The sequence below is a fragment of the Panulirus ornatus genome, chromosome 6 (genome assembly GCF_036320965.1).
Source record: "Panulirus ornatus isolate Po-2019 chromosome 6, ASM3632096v1, whole genome shotgun sequence".
NCBI classification, from domain to species: Eukaryota; Metazoa; Arthropoda; class Malacostraca; order Decapoda; family Palinuridae; genus Panulirus; species Panulirus ornatus.
In genome coordinates this window covers 9,669,835-9,686,497 of record NC_092229.1, presented here as the reverse complement: position 1 = coordinate 9,686,497, position 16,663 = coordinate 9,669,835, and the positions used below count along the sequence as shown (strand labels likewise).

The window sequence follows — 16,663 nt, the reverse complement described above, 5'->3', positions numbered from 1 at the left end:
TAGAACCACTATTCCTTTAAACATACCCATTTTTGCTCTCCAAGATGACATTCTCGCCTTTCACACATTCTTCAATGCTCCCAGAACCTTTGCCCCCCTTCCCCACACTGTGACCCATTTCCATGATTCCATCCACTGCTAAATCCACTCCCAGATATCTAAAACACTTCACTTCCTCCTTTTTTTCTCCATTCAAACTAACTTGTCCCAGAACCTAATAACCTTGCTCTAATTCACATTTACTCTCAGTTTTCTTCTTTCACACACTTTACCAAAATTAGTCACCAGCTTCTGCAGTTTCTCACCTGAATCAGCCACCAGCGCTGTATCATCAGCGAACAACAACTGACTCACTTCCCAAGTCTTCTCATCTACAACAGACTGCATACTTGCCCCTCTCTCCAAAACACTTGCTTTCACCTCCCTAACAAACCCATCCGCAAACAAATTAAACAACCATGGAGACATCACGCACCCCTGCCACAAACCAACATTCACTGGGAACCAATCACTTTCCTCTCTTCCTACTTGTACACGTGCCTTACATCCTTGATAAAAAGTTTTCACTGCTTCTAGCAACTTGCCTCCCACACCATATACTTTTAATACCTTCCACAGAGCATCTCTATCAACTCTATCAAATGCCTTCTCCAGATCTATAAATGCTACATTTAAATCCATTTGTTATTCTAAGTATTTTTCACATACATTCTTCAAAGAAAACACCTGATCCACACATCCTCTACCACTTCTGAAACCACACTGCTCTTCCCCAATCTGATGCTTTGTACATGCCTTCACCCTCTCAATCAATACCCTCCCATATAATTTCCCAGGAATACCCAACAAACTTATACCTCTGAAATTTTAACACTCACCTTTATCCCCTTTGCCTTTGTACAGTGGCACTATGCATGCATTCCACCAATCCTCAGGCACTTCACCATGAGCCATACATACAGTGAATATCCTCACCAGCCAGTCAACAACACAGTCACCCCCTTTTTTAATAAATTCCACTGCAATACCATCCAAACCCGCCGCCTTTCCAGCTTCTCACACCACCTCAAACAAAACATCCTATATCTGCCACTCTTATCCCTGGGGATAGGGGATTAAGAATACTTCCCACGTATTCCCTGCGTGTCGTAGAAGGCGACTAAAAGGGGAGGGAGCAGGGGGCTGGAAATCCTCCCCTCCCAATTTTTTTTAATTTTCCAAAAGAAGGAACAGAGAAGGGGGCCAGGTGAGGATATTCCCTCAGTGGCCCAGTTCTCTGTTCTTAACGCTACCTCGCTAACGCGGGAAATGGCGAATAGTTTGAAAAAAAAAGAAAAAAAAAAATCTGCCACTCTATCATCTACCACATTCAACAAACCTTCAAAATACTCACTCCATCTCCTCATATCACCACTACTTGTTATTACCTCCCCATCCGCATGAGCCCCCTTCACCGATGTTCCCATTTATTCTCTTGTCTTACGCACTTTATTTACCTCTTTCCAAAACATCTTATTATTCTCCCTAAAATTTTAATGATACTCTCATTTGCCCTCTTTTTCACCTCTTGCACCTTTCTCTTGACCTCTTGCCTCTTTCCTTTATACATCTCCCAGTCATTTGCACTATTTCCCTTCAAAAATCATCCAAATGCCTTTCTCTTCTCTTTCACTAATAATCTTACTTCTTCATCCCAGCACTCACTATCCTTTCTAACCTGCCCACCTACCATGCTTCTCATGCCACAAGCATCTTTTGTGCAAGCCATCACTGCTTCCCTAAATATATCCCATTCCTCCCCCACTCCCCTTACATCCTTTGCTCTCACCTTTTTCCATTTTGCACTCAGTCTCTCCTGGTACTTCCTCACACATCTCCTTCCCAAGCTCACTTACTCTCACCACTCTCTTCACCCCAACATTTTCTCTTCTTTTCTGAAAACCTGTACAAATCTTCACCTTTGCCTCCACAAGATAATGATCAGATATCCTCCAGTTGCACCTCTCAGCACATTAACATCCAAAAGCCTCTCTTTCATGCGCCTATCAATTAACACGTAATCCAATAACGCTCTCTGGTCATCTCTCCTACTTACATACGTATACTTATGTATATCTCTCTTTTTAAACCAGATATTCCCAATCACCAATACTTTTTCAGCACACAAATCTACAAGCTCTTCACCATTTCCATTTACAACACTGAAGACCCCATGTACACCAAATATTCCCTCAACTACCACATTACTCACCTTTGCATTCGAATCACCCATCAGTATAACCTGGTCTCATGCATCAAAACTGCTAACACACTCACTCAGCTGCTCCCAAAACACGCCTCTCACGATCTTTCTTCTCATGCCCAGGGTGCATAGGCACCAATAATCACCCATCTCTCTTCATCCACTTTCAGTTTTACCCATATCAATCTACAGTTTACTTTCTTACACTTTATCACATACTCCCACAACTCCTGTTTCAGAAGTAGTGCTACTCCTTCCTTTGCTCTTGTTTTCTCACCAACCCCTGACTTTACTCCCAAAACATTCCCAAACCACTCTTCCCCTTTACCCTTGAGCTTCGTTTCACTCAGAACCAAAACATCCAGGTCCCTTTCCCCAAACATCCTACCTTATTTTTTATTTATTTTATTTTGCTTTGTCGCTGTCTCCCGCGTTTGCGAGGTAGCGTAAGGAAACAGACGAAAGAAATGGCCCAACCCACCCCCATACACATGTATATACATACACGTCCACACACGCAAATATACATACCTATACATCTCAATGTACACATATATATACACACACAGACACATACATATATACCCATGCACACAATTCACACTGTCTGCCTTTATTTATTCCCATCGCCACCTCGCCACACATGGAATAACATCCCCCTCCCCCCTCATGTGTGCGAGGTAGCGCTAGGAAAAGACAACAAGGCCCCATTCGTTCACACTCAGTCTCTAGCTGTCATGCAATAATGCCCGAAACCACAGCTCCCTTTCCACATCCAGGCCCCACACAACTTTCCATGGCTTACTCCAGACGCTTCACATGCCCTGATTCAATCCATTGACAGCACGTCAACCCCGGTATACCACATCGATCCAATTCACTCTATTCCTTGCCCGCCTTTCACCCTCCTGCATGTTCAGACCCCGATCACTCAAAATCTTCTTCACTCCATCTTTCCACCTCCAATTTGGTTTCCCACTTCTCCTCGTTCCCTCCACCTCCGACACATATGTCCTCTTGGTCAATCTTTCCTCACTCATTGTCTCCATGTGCCCAAACCATTTCAAAACACCCTCTTCTGCTCTCTCAACCACGCTCTTTTCATTTCCACACATCTCTCTTACCCTTACATTACTTACTCGATCAAACCACCTCACACCACACATTGTCCTCAAACATCTCATTTCCAGCACATCCACCCTCCTGCGCACAACTCTATCCATAGCCCACGCCTTGCAACCATACAACATTGTTGGAACCACCATTCCTTCAAACATAGCCATTTTTGCTTTCCGAGATAATGTTCTCGACTTCCAAACATTCTTCAAGGCTCCCAGGATTTTCGCCCCCTCCCCCACCCTATGATTCACTTCCGCTTCCATGGTTCCATCCGCTGCCAGATCCACTCCCAGATATCTAAAACACTTTACTTCCTCCAGTTTTTCTCCATTCAAACTTACCTCCCAATTGACTTGACCCTCAACCCTACTGTACCTAATAACCTTGCTCTTATTCACATTTACTCTTAACTTTCTTCTTTCACACACTTTACCAAACTCAGTCACCAGCTTCTGCAGTTTCTCACATGAATCAGCCACCAGTGCTGTATCATAAGCGAACAACAACTGACTCACTTCCCAAGCTCTTCAATCCCCACAGACTGCATACTTGCCCCTCTTTCCAAAACTCTTGCATTCACCTCCCTAACAACCCCATCCATAAACAAATTAAACAACCATGGAGACATCACACACCCCTGCCGCAAACCTACATTCACTGAGAACTAATCACTTTCCTCTCTTCCTACATGTACACATGCTTTACATCCTTGATAGAAACTTTTCACTGCTTCTAGCAACTTGCCTCCCACACCATATATTCTTAGTAATTTCCACAGAGCATCTCTATCAACTCTTATCATATGCCTTCTCCAGATCCATAAATGCTACATACAAATCCATTTGCTTTTCTAAGTATTTCTCACATACATTCTTCAAAGCAAACACCTGATCCACACATTCTCTACCACTTCTGAAACCACACTGCTCTTCCCCAATCTGATGCTCTGTACATGCCTTCACCCTCTCAATCAATACCCTCCCATATAATATCCCAGGAATACTCAACAAACTTATACCTCTGTAATTTGAGCACTCACTCTTATCCCCTTTCCCTCTGTACAATGGCACTATGCAAGCATTCTGCCAATCCTCAGGCACCTCACCATGAATCATGCATACATTAAATAACCTTACCAACCAGTCAACAATGCAGTCACCCCCTTTTTTAATAAATTCCACTGCAATACCATCCAACCCCGCTGCCTTGCTGGCTTTCATCTTCTGCAAAGCTTTTACTACCTCTCCTCTGTTTACCAAATCATTTTCCCTAACCCTCTCACTTTGCACACCACCTCGACCAAAACACCCTATATCTGCCACTCTATCATCAAACACCTTCAACAAACCTTCAAAATACTCACTCCATCTCCTTCTCACATCACCACTACTTGTTATCACCTCCCCATTAGCCCCCTTTACTGAAGTTCCCCTATGCTCCCTTGTCTTACCCACTTTATTTACCTCCTTCCAGAACATCTTTTTATTCTACCTAAAATTTAATGATACTCTCACCCCAACTCTCATTTGCCCTCTTTTTCACCTCTTGCACCTTTCTCTTGACCTCTTGCCTCTTTCTTTTAAACATCTCCCACTCATTTGCATTTTTTCCCTGCAAAAATCGTCCAAATGCCTCTCTCTTCTCTTTCACTAATAATCTTACTTCTTCATCCCGCCACTCACTACCCTTTCTAATCGACCCACCTCCCACGCTTCTCATGCCACAAGCATCTTTTGTGCAAGCCATCACTGCTTCCCTAAATACATCCCATTCCTCCCCCACTCCCCTTACCTCCTTTGTTGTCACCTTTTTCCATTCTGTTCTCAGTCTCTCCTGGTACTTCCTCAAACAAGTCTCCTTCCCAAGCTCACTTACTCTCACCACCCTCTTCACCCCAACATTCTCTCTTCTTTTCTGAAAACCCATACAAATCTTCACCTTCGCCTCCAGTTGCACCTCTCAGCACAAAAGTCTCTCGCGCGCCTGTCAATTAACACGTAATCCAATAATGCTCTCTAGCCATCTCTCCTACTTACATACGTATACTTATGTATATCTTGCTTTTTAAACCAGGTATTCCCAATCATCAGTCCTTTTTCAGCACATAAATCTACAAGCTCTTCACCATTTCCATTTATAACACTGAACACCTCATGTATACCAATTATTCCCTCAACTGCCAAATTACTCACCTTTGCATTCAAATCACCCATCAATATAACCCGGTCTTGCGCATCAAAACCACTAACACACTCATTCAGCTGCTCCCAAAACACTTGCCTCTCATGACCTTTCTTCTCATGCCCAGGTGCATATGCACCAATAATCACCCATCTCTCTCCATCAACTTTCAGTTTTACCCATATTAATCTAGAATTTACTTTCTTACATTCTAGTCACCTTGTACGACACGTGAGGAATGCGTGGGAAGTATTCTTTCTCCCCTATCCCCAGGGATAGAGTGGGGGAGGGGGCGAAAATCCTGGGAGCCTTGAAGAATGTTTGGAAGTCGAGAACATTATCTCGGAAAGCAAAAATAGGTATGTTTGAAGGAATAGTGGTTCCAACAATGTTGTATGGTTGTGAGGCGTGGGCTATGGATAGAGTTGTGCGCAGGAGGGTGGATGTGCTGGAAATGAGATGTTTGAGGACAATGTGTGGTGTGAGGTGGTTTGATGGAGTAAGTAATGTAAGGGTAAGAGAGATGTGTAGAAATAAAAAGAGCGTGGTTGAGAGAGTAGAAGAGGGTGTTTTGAAATGGTTTGGGCACATGGAGAGAATGAGTGAGGAAAGATTGACCAAGAGGATATATGTGTCGGAGGTGGAGGGAACGAGGAGAAGTGGGAGACCAAATTGGAGGTGGAAAGATGGAGTGAAAAAGATTTTGAGTGATCGGGGCCTGAACATGCAGGAGGGTGAAAGGCAGGCAAGGAATAGAGTGAATTGGATTGATGTGGTATACCGGGGTTGATGTGCTGTCAGTGGATTGAATTAGGGCATGTGAAGCGTCTGGGGTAAATCATGGAAAGTTGTGTGGGGCCTGGATGTGGAAAGGGAGCTGTGGTTTCGGGCATTATTGCATGACAGTTAGAGACTGAGTGTGAACGAATGGGGCCTTTGTTGTCTTTTCCTAGCGCTACCTCGTACACATGAGGGGGGAGGGGGATGGTATTCCATGTGTGGCGAGGTGGCGATGGGAATGAATATAGGCAGACAGCGTGAATTGTGTGCATGGTTATATGTGTCTGTGTGTATATATATGTGTACATTGAGATGTATAGGTATGTATATTTGCGTGTGTGGACGTGTATGTATATACATGTGTATGGGGGTGGGTTGGGCCATTTCTTTTGTCTGTTTCCTTGCGCTACCTCGCAAACGCGGGTGACAGCGACAAAGCAAAATAAATAAAAAAATAAATAAATATATATTTTTCATACTATTCGCCATTTCCCGCATTTGCGAGGTAGCGTTAAGAACAGAGGACTGGGCCTTTGAGGGAATATTCTCACGTGGCCCCCTTCTCTGTTCCTTCTTTTGGAAAATTAAAAAAAATGAGAGGGGAGGATTTCCAGCCCCCCGCTCTCATATATATATATCCCTGGGGATAGGGGAGAAAGAATACTTCCCACGTATTCCCTGCGTGTCGTAGAAGGCGACTAAAAGGGGAGGGAGCGGGGGGCTGGAAATCCTCCCCTCTCAATTTTTTTTAATTTTCCAAAGGAAGGAACAGAGAAGGGGGCCAGGTGAGGATATTCCCTCAGTGGCCCAGTTCTCTGTTCTTAACGCTACCTCGCTAACGCGGGAAATGGCGAATAGTTTGAAAAAAAAATATATATATATATATATATTTTTTTTTTTTTTTTTTCCAAAAGAAGGAACAGAGAATTGGGCCAGGTGAGGGTATTCCCTCAAAGGCCCAGTCCTCTGTTCTTAATGCTACCTCGCTAACGCGGGAAATGGCGAATAGTTTAAAAGAAAAGAAAGAAAAGATATATATATATATATATATATATATATATATATATATATATATATATATATATATATATATATATATATGTGTGTGTGTGTGTGTATATATATATATATATATATATATATATATAGGGATAGGGGATAGGGGAGAAAGAATACTTCCCACGTATTCCCTGCGTGTCGTAGAAGGCGACTAAAAGGGGAGGGAGCAGGGGGCTGGAAATCCTCCCCTCTCATTTTTTTTAATTTTCCAAAAGAAGGAACAGAGAATTGGGCCAGGTGAGGGTAGTCCCTCAAAGGCCCAGGCCTCTGTTCTTAACGCTACCTCGCTAATGCGGGAAATGGCGAATAGTTTGAAAGAAAGAAAAGATATATATATATATATATATATATATATATATATATATATATATATATGAGAGTTGGGGTGAGAGAGTATCATTAAATTTTAGGGAGAATAAAAAGATGTTCTGAAAGGAGGTAAATAAAGTGCGTAAGACAAGGGAGCAAATGGGAACTTCAGTGAAGGGCGCTAATGGGGAGGTGATAACAACTACTGATGTGAGAAGGAGATGGAGTGAGTATTTTGAAGGTTTGTTGAAGGTGTTTGATGATAGAGTGGCAGATATAGGGTGTTTTGGTCGAGGTGGTGTGCAAAGTGAGAGGGTTAGGGAAAATGATTTGGTAAACAGGGAAGAGGTAGTAAAAGCTTTGCGGAAGATGAAAGCCGGCAAGGCAGCAGGTTTGGATGGTATTGCAGTGGAATTTATTAAAAAAGGGGGTGACTGTATTATTGACTGGTTGGTAAGGTTATTTAATGTATGTATGACTCATGGTCAGGTGCCTGAGGATTGGCGGAATGCGTGCATAGTGCCATTGTACAAAGGCAAAGGGGATAAGAGTGAGTGCTCAAATTACAGAGGTATAAGTTTGTTGAGTATTCCTGGTAAATTATATGGGAGGGTATTGATTGAGAGGGTGAAGGCATGTACAGAGCATCAGATTGGGGAAGAGCAGTGTGGTTTCAGAAGTGGTAGAGGATGTGTGGATCAGGTGTTTGCTTTGAAGAATGTATGTGAGAAATACTTAGAAAAGCAAATGGATTTGTATGTAGCATTTATGGATCTGGAGATGGCATATGATAGAGTTGATAGAGATGCTCTATGGAAGGTATTAAGAATATATGGTGTGGGAGGCAAGTTGTTAGAAGCAGTGAAAAGTTTTTATCGAGGATGTAAGGCATGTGTACGTGTAGGAAGAGAGGAAAGTGTTGGTTCTCAGTGAATGTAGGTTTGTGGCAGGGGTGTGTGATGTCTCCATGGTTGTTTAATTTGTTTATTGATGGGGTTGTTAGGGAGGTGAATGCAAGAGTTTTGGAAAGAGGGGCAAGTATGAAGTCTTTTGTGGATGAGAGAGCTTGGGAAGTGAGTCAGTTGTTGTTCGCTGATGATACAGCGCTGGTGGCTGATTCATGTGAGAAACTGCAGAAGCTGGTGACTGAGTTTGGTAAAGTGTGTGGAAGAAGAAAGTTAAGAGTAAATGTGAATAAGAGCAAGGTTATTAGGTACAGTAGGGTTGAGGGTCAAGTCAATTGGGAGGTGAGTTTGAATGGAGAAAAACTGGAGGAAGTGAAGTGTTTTAGATATCTGGGAGTGGATCTGGCAGCGGATGGAACCATGGAAGCGGAAGTGGATCATAGGGTAGGGGGAGGGGGCGAAAATTCTGGGGGCCTTGAAGAATGTGTGGAAGTCGAGAACATTATCTCGGAAAGCAAAAATGGGTATGTTTGAAGGAATAGTGGTTCCAACAATGTTGTATGGTTGCGAGGCGTGGGCTATGGATAGAGTTGTGCGCTGGAGGATGGATGTGCTGGAAATGAGATGTTTGAGGACAATGTGTGGTGTGAGGTGGTTTGATCGAGTGAGTAACGTAAGGGCAAGAGAGATGTGTGGAAATAAAAAGAGCGTGGTTGAGAGAGCAGAAGAGGGTGTTTTGAAGTGGTTTGGGCACATGGAGAGAATAAGTGAGGAAAGATTGACCAAGAGGTGTCGGAGGTGGAGGGAACGAGGAGAAGAGGGAGACCAAATTGGAGGTGGAAAGATGGAGTGAAAAAGATTTTGTGTGATCGGGGCCTGAACATGCAGGAGGGTGAAAGGAGGGCAAGGAATAGAGTGAATTGGAGCGATGTGGTATACCGGGGTTGACGTGCTGTCAGTGGATTGAATCAAGGCATGTGAAGCGTCTGGGGTAAACCATGGAAAGCTGTGTAGGTATGTATATTTGAGTGTGTGGACGTATGTATATACATGTGTATGGGGGGGGGGTTGGGCCATTTCTTTCGTCTGTTTCCTTGCGCTACCTCGCAAACGCGGGAGACAGCGACAAAGTATAATATAAAAAAATAATGAAGGAACAGAGAATTGGGCCAGGTGAGGGTATTCCCTCAAAGGCCCAGTCCTCTGTTCTTAATGCTACCTCGCTAACGCGGGAAATGGCGAATAGTTTAAAAGAAAAGAAAGAATATATATATATATATATATATATATATATATATATATATATATATATATATATATATATATATATATATATATATATATCCCTGGGGATAGGGGATTAAGAATACTTCCCACGTATTCCCTGCGTGTCGTAGAAGGCGACTAAAAGGGGAGGGAGCGGGGGGCTGGAAATCCTCCCCTCTCGTTTTTTTTTAATTTTCCAAAAGAAGGAACATAGGGGGCCAGGTGAGGATATTCCAAAAAAGGCCCAGTCCTCTGTTCTTAACGCTACTTCGCTAACGTGGGAAATGGCGAATAGTTTGAAAAAAAATATATATATATATATATATATATATATATATATATATATACATATATATATATAGTAAGAGGTAGTAAAAGCTTTGCAGAAGATGAAAGCTGGCAAGGCAGCAGGTTTGGATGGTACTGCAGTGGAATTTATTAAAAAAGGGGGTGACTGTATTGTTGACTGGTTGGTAAGGTTATTTAATGTATGTATGATTCATGGTGAGGTGCCGAAGGATTGGTGGAATGCTTGCATAGTGCCACTGTATAAAGGCAAAAGGGATGTGAGTGAGTGCTCAAATTACAGAGGTATAAGTTTGTTGAATATTCCTGGTAAATTATTGGAGAGGATATTGATTGAGAGGGTGAAGGCATATACAGAGCATCAGATTGGGGAAGAGCAGTGTGGTTTGAGAAGTGGTAGAGGATGTGTGGATCAGGTGTTTGCTTTGAAGAATTTTTTTTTTTTTTTTTTTTGCTTTGTCGCTGTCTCCCGTGTTTGCGAGGTAGCGCAAGGAAACAGATGAAAGAAATGGCCCAACCCACCCCCATACACATGTATATACATACGTCCACACACGCAAAATATACATACCCACACAGCTTTCCATGGTTTACCCCAGACGCTTCACATGCCCCGATTCAATCCACTGACAGCACGTCAACCCCAGTATACCACATCGCTCCAATTCACTCTATTCCTTGCCCTCCTTTCACCCTCCTGCAAGTTCAGGCCCCGATCACACAAAATCTTTTTCACTCCATCTTTCCACCTCCAATTTGGTCTCCCTCTTCTCCTCGTTCCCTCCACCCCCGACACATATATCCTCTTGGTCAATCTTTCCTCACTCATTCTCTCCATGTGCCCAAACCATTTCAAAACACCCTCTTCTGCTCTCTCAACCACGCTCTTTTTATTTCCACACATCTCTCTTACCCTTACGTTACTTACTCGATCAAACCACCTCACACCACACACTGTCCTCAAACATCTCATTTCCAGCACATCCATCCTCCTGCGCACAACTCTATCCATAGCCCACGCCTCGCAACCATACAACATTGTTGGAACCACTATTCCTTCAAACATACCCATTTTTGCTTTCCGAGATAATGTTCTCGACTTCCACACATTCTTCAAGGCTCCCAGAATTTTTGCCCCCTCCCCCACCCAATGATCCACTTCCGCTTCCATGGTTCCATCCGCTGCCAGATCCACTCCCAGATATCTAAAACACTTCACTTCCTCCAGTTTTTCTCCATTCAAACTCACCTCCCAATTGACTTGACCCTCAACCCTACTGTACCTAATAACCTTGCTCTTATTCACATTTACTCTTAACTTTCTTCTTTCACACACTTTACCAAACTCAGTCACCAGCTTCTGCAGTTTCTCACATGAATCAGCCACCAGCGCTGTATCATCAGCGAACAACAACTGACTCACTTCCCAAGCTCTCTCATCCCCAACAGACTTCATACTTGCCCCTCTTTCCAAAACTCTTGCATTCACCTCCCTAACAACCCCATCCATAAACAAATTAAACAACCATGGAGACATCACACACCCCTGCCGCAAACCTACATTCACTGAGAACCAATCACTTTCCTCTTTTCCTACACGTACACATGCCTTACATCCTCGATAAAAACCTTTCACTGCTTCTAACAACTTGCCTCCCACACCATATATTCTTAATACTTTCCACAGAGCATCTCTATCAACTCTATCATATGCCTTCTCCAGATCCATAAATGCTACATACAAATCCATTTGCTTTTCTAAGTATTTCTCACATACATTCTTCAAAGCAAACACCTGATCCACACATCCTCTACCACTTCCGAAACCACACTGCTCTTCCCCAATCTGATGCTCTGTACATGCCTTCACCCTCTCAATCAATACCCTCCCATATAATTTACCAGGAATACTCAACAAACTTATACCTCTGTAACTTGAGCACTCACTCTTATCCCCTTTGCCTTTGTACAATGGCACTATGCACGCATTCCGCCAATCCTCAGGCACTTCACCGTGAGTCATACATACATTAAATAACCTTACCAACCAGTCAACAATACAGTCACCCCCTTTTTTAATAAATTCCACTGCAATACCATCCAAACCTGCTGCCTTGCCGGCTTTCATCTTCCGCAAAGCTTTTACTACCTCTTCTCTGTTTACCAAATCATTTTCCCTAACCCTCTCACTTTGCACACCACCTCGACCAAAACACCCTATATCTGCCACTCTATCATCAAACACATTCAACAAACCTTCAAAATACTCACTCCATCTCCTTCTCACATCACCACTACTTGTTATCACCTCCCCATTTGCGCCCTTCACTGAAGTTCCCATTTGCTCCCTTGTCTTACACACTTTATTTACCTCCTTCCAGAACATCTTTTTATTCTCCCTAAAATTTAATGATACTCTCTCACCCCAACTCTCTTTTGCCCTTTTTTTCACCTCTTGCACCTTTCTCTTGACCTCCTGTCTCTTTCTGTTATACGTCTCCCACTCAACTGCATTTTTTCCCTGCAAAAATCGTCCAAATGCCTCTCTCTTCTCTTTCACTAATACTCTTACTTCTTCATCCCACCACTCACTACTCTTTCTAATCAACCCACCTCCCACTCTTCTCATGCCACAAGCATCTTTTGCGCAATCCATCACTGATTCCCTAAATACATCCCATTCCTCCCCCACTCCCCTTACTTCCATTGTTCTCATTGAAGAATGTATGTGAGAAATACTTTGAAAAGCAAATGGATTTGTATGTAGCATTTATGGATCTGGAGAAGGCACATGATAGAGTTGATAGTGATGCTCTGTGGAAGGTATTAAGAATATATGTTGTGGGAGGCAAGTTGTTAGAAGCAGTGAAAAGTTTTTATCGAGAATGTAAGGCATGTGTACGTGTAGGAAGAGAGGAAAGTGATTGGTTCTCAGTGAATGTAGGTTTGCAGCAGGGGTGTGTGATGTCTCCATGGTTGTTTAATTTGTTTATGGATGGGGTTGTTAGGGAGATGAATGGAAGAGTTTTGGAAAGAGGGGCAAGTATGCAGTCTGTTGTGGATGAGAGAGCTTGGGAAGTGAGTCAGTTGTTGTTCGCTGATGATACAGTGCTGGTGGCTGATTCATGTGAGAAATTGCAGAAACTGGTGACTGAGTTTGGTAAAGTGTGTGAAAGAAGAAAGTTGAGAGTAAAGGTGAATAAGAGCAAGGTTATTCAGTACAGTAGGGTTGAGGGTAAAGCCAATTGGGAGGTAAGTTTGAATGGAGAAAAAATGGAGGAAGTAGAGTGTTTTAGATATCTGGGAGTGGATTTGGCAGCGGATGGAACCATGGAAGCAGAAGTGAATCATAGGGTGGGGGAGGGGGCGAAAATTCTGGGAGCCTTAAAGAATGTGTGGAAGTCGAGAACATTATCTCGGAAAGCAAAAATGGGTATGTTTGAAGGAATAGTGGTTCCAACAATATTGTATGGTTGTGAGGCGTGGGCTATGGATAGAGTTGTGCGCAGGAGGGTGGATGTGCTGGAAATGAGATGTTTGAGGACAATATGTGGTGTGAGGTGGTTTGATCGAATAAGTAATGTAAGGGTAAAAGAGATGTGTGGAAATAAAAAGAGTGTGGTTGAGAGAGCAGAAGAGGGTGTTTTGAAATGGTTTGGTCACATGGAGAGAATGAGTCAGGAAAGATTAACTAAGAGAATATATCTGTGTCAGAGGTGGAGGGAACGAGAAGTGGGAGACCAAATTGGAGGTGGAAAGATGGAGTGAAAATGATTTTGAGTGATCGGGGCCTCAACATGCAGGAGGGTGAAAGGCGTGCAAGGAATAGAGTGAATTGGAACAATGTGCTATACTGGGGTCGACGTGCTGTCAATGGATTGAACCAGGGCATGTGAAGCGTCTGGGGTAAACCATGAAAAGTTCTCTGGGGCCTAGATGTGGAAAGGGAGCTGTGGTTTCGGTGCATTATTACATGAAAGCTAGAGTCTGAATGTGAACAATGGGGCCTTTGTTGTTTCCTAGCGCTACCTCGCACACATGAGGGGGGAGGGGGTTGTTATTCCATGTGTGGCGGTGTGGCAATGGGAATGAATAAAGGCAAACAGTATGAATTATGTACATGTGTATATATGTATATATATGTATACACTGAGATGTATAGGTATGTATATTTGTGTGTGTGGACGTGTATGTATTAAACATGTGTATGTGGGTGGGTTGGGCCATTTTTTCATCTGTTTCCTTGCGCTACCTCGCTAACACGAGAGACAGCAACAAAGCAAAATAATAATTTTTTTTTTTTTTTTTTTTTTTTTTTTTTTAAGAAGAGGTGGCAGACAGCGTGGGAGACCTAGTGGTGGTGGTGGTGTGTGTGTGTGAAAGCGTTTGCGGTGGGAGGATAATGCACAGTGGAGGAACTGACTTGACGTTCGGGCTATTGATTCCTCGTAATAAACCCGGGAGTGCCACTTGGGCGTCCTCCGCCGCCCCGGGGCCCCACAAGGCTTAGTGCCAGGCGGAGTGCTCTCCCTCCCATCCGTGTGAAGGTCGTCGCATGGTGTGGCGGGGCGTGGACCGGGTTGTGAGTGATTATACGGTTCATGCATTACGTGGAGGGAGAAATGTCCACGCTCGTGTTGACCCCTTTCTTTACCTTGTATGTATACCATGTCTAAGCCTCATATGTATATATATATATATATATATATATATATATATATATATATATATATATATATGTATATGTATTTGAACGAGGTGAAGTCCTTTTACTTCAACAGGATTGATAACATATGCAGTGACCTGCCAATTGCAGTGGTTGAAAATAGTCCCATAGATACGTTTAAGAACAGACCTGATAGATGTTTGGCTTCAAGTCCTCGACTTACTTTATTTGCGCCTCCTTAGTGGCGTTGACAATTTGCAGGTAATTCTCCTTCAGTAATCTGTATGCCTTCTAACTTCTAGCACACTCGAAAGAACCCAGTGATCTATTGCTGTTTGAATTGCTCTGTAGCCACTCGATCTTTCCTTCTCCCATAGACGCCATATTATATATGTATATATATATATATATATATATATATATATATATATATATATATATATATTGCTATTGACGTTTGTGTGAATAAATTGTACATTTCCTTTTCCATAGCCAGAGGTTGAACCATTATGTGACGTTCATTTTTTCATTCATTTCAAGCTAAAAGTTTGTTTTCTAAATTGTTTCTTACATTTTTCATATGTATATATATGTATGTGTGTGTGTGTGTGTGTGTGTGTGTGTGTGTGTTGTGTGTGTGTGCGTGTGTGTGTGTGTGTATATATATATGTATATTATCCCTGGGGATAGGGGTGAAAGAATACTTCCCACGTATTCCTCGCGTGTCGTAGAAAGCGACTAGAGGGGACGGGAGCGGGGGGCCGGAAATCCTCCCCTCCTTGTATTAACTTTCTAAAATGGGAAAATAATAATAAGAAAATATATATAGGGAATGACAAAAAACAATGGAATGTTTAAGAGGGTGACATCAAGAAAGGACAACCTACAGTGGAGGTCAATAGGTCATACAGCAACATCTCACTTTGTAACATATTTTCTATGGACATAACTCACTATACAGGGTATCTGTGGGTGACAATGATGAAGCTAGTTAAATTCTAAAGCCTTTGCTACAAAAATGGTAGTTCTTATTGGAGGATTGTTTTCCTAAAAGTACATAAAACCCTCCATATTTATATCATACATTCTAGATCAAATTGCTTAATGTCACATTTACACTGCAGATTCCTCTATTCACTCAATGCTAAGTAGCCATATTTAGTATTCAGTTATGGAGAATTTTAATTATATCCACACTCCTCATGAAAACTTATCAAGATTTCCTTTCGTATAACTTGGGAGCATACACAAAGAAATGAGTCTCACCTTTACCATATCAGCCTTTCCTTGACCAGCCATTGCAAACACACAGTAACGGGCATTATTTATTACTTGGTAACGTCATAGTTACACGGCAAGGAGGTGGTTTGGGGGAATCACAAATTGCAGCTATCCAGGTGCTGTTTTCCTGAGCAAATGATGACCTGCAAACAGACAGAGAAAGCCCTAAAAAGTTTAATGGTCTGTACACATGAGTACATCAGAATTCCATGAAGCCACAGTATATATAAATAAGTAGTGGTGAAGTTGAGAAGGAGATGGAGTGGAGTATTTTGAAGGTTTGTTGAATGTGTCCGATGATAGAGTGGCAGATTTAGGGTGTTTTGGTCGAGGTGGTGTGCAAAGTGATGAGGGTTAGGGAGAATGATCGGTAATACAGAGAAGAGGTAGTAAAAGCTTCGTGGAAGTGAAAGCCGGCAAGGCGGCAGATTCGGATGATATTACAGGGGAAATTTTATTAAAAAGGGGGTGACTGTTTTGTTGACTCATTGGTAAGGTTATTTAATGTGTGTGGACTCATGGTAAGGTGCCTGAGGATTGACAGAAATG

General features: G+C 42.5%; 3 protein-coding genes across 8 annotated transcripts in view; 2 read left to right on the top strand and 1 right to left on the bottom strand.

Moving 5' to 3' along the window:
• Positions 1-16,663, top strand: part of dnc (phosphodiesterase dunce) — a 1,419,595-nt gene that overhangs the window by 977,881 nt on the left and 425,051 nt on the right. The gene's annotated exons all lie outside the window — the stretch shown is intronic.
• The window catches only part of Pgls (6-phosphogluconolactonase), a 77,510-nt gene that overhangs the window by 5,083 nt on the left and 55,764 nt on the right, over positions 1-16,663 (bottom strand). The window lies entirely within an intron of this gene.
• The window catches only part of LOC139749054 (DNA-directed primase/polymerase protein-like), a 104,378-nt gene that overhangs the window by 50,786 nt on the left and 36,929 nt on the right, over positions 1-16,663 (top strand). For both annotated transcript variants that reach the window (XR_011712878.1, XR_011712877.1), the window contains exon 2: positions 5,758-5,901. The gene's annotated coding sequence lies outside the window, so the exon portion shown is untranslated. The remainder of the gene's footprint in view (positions 1-5,757; positions 5,902-16,663) is intronic.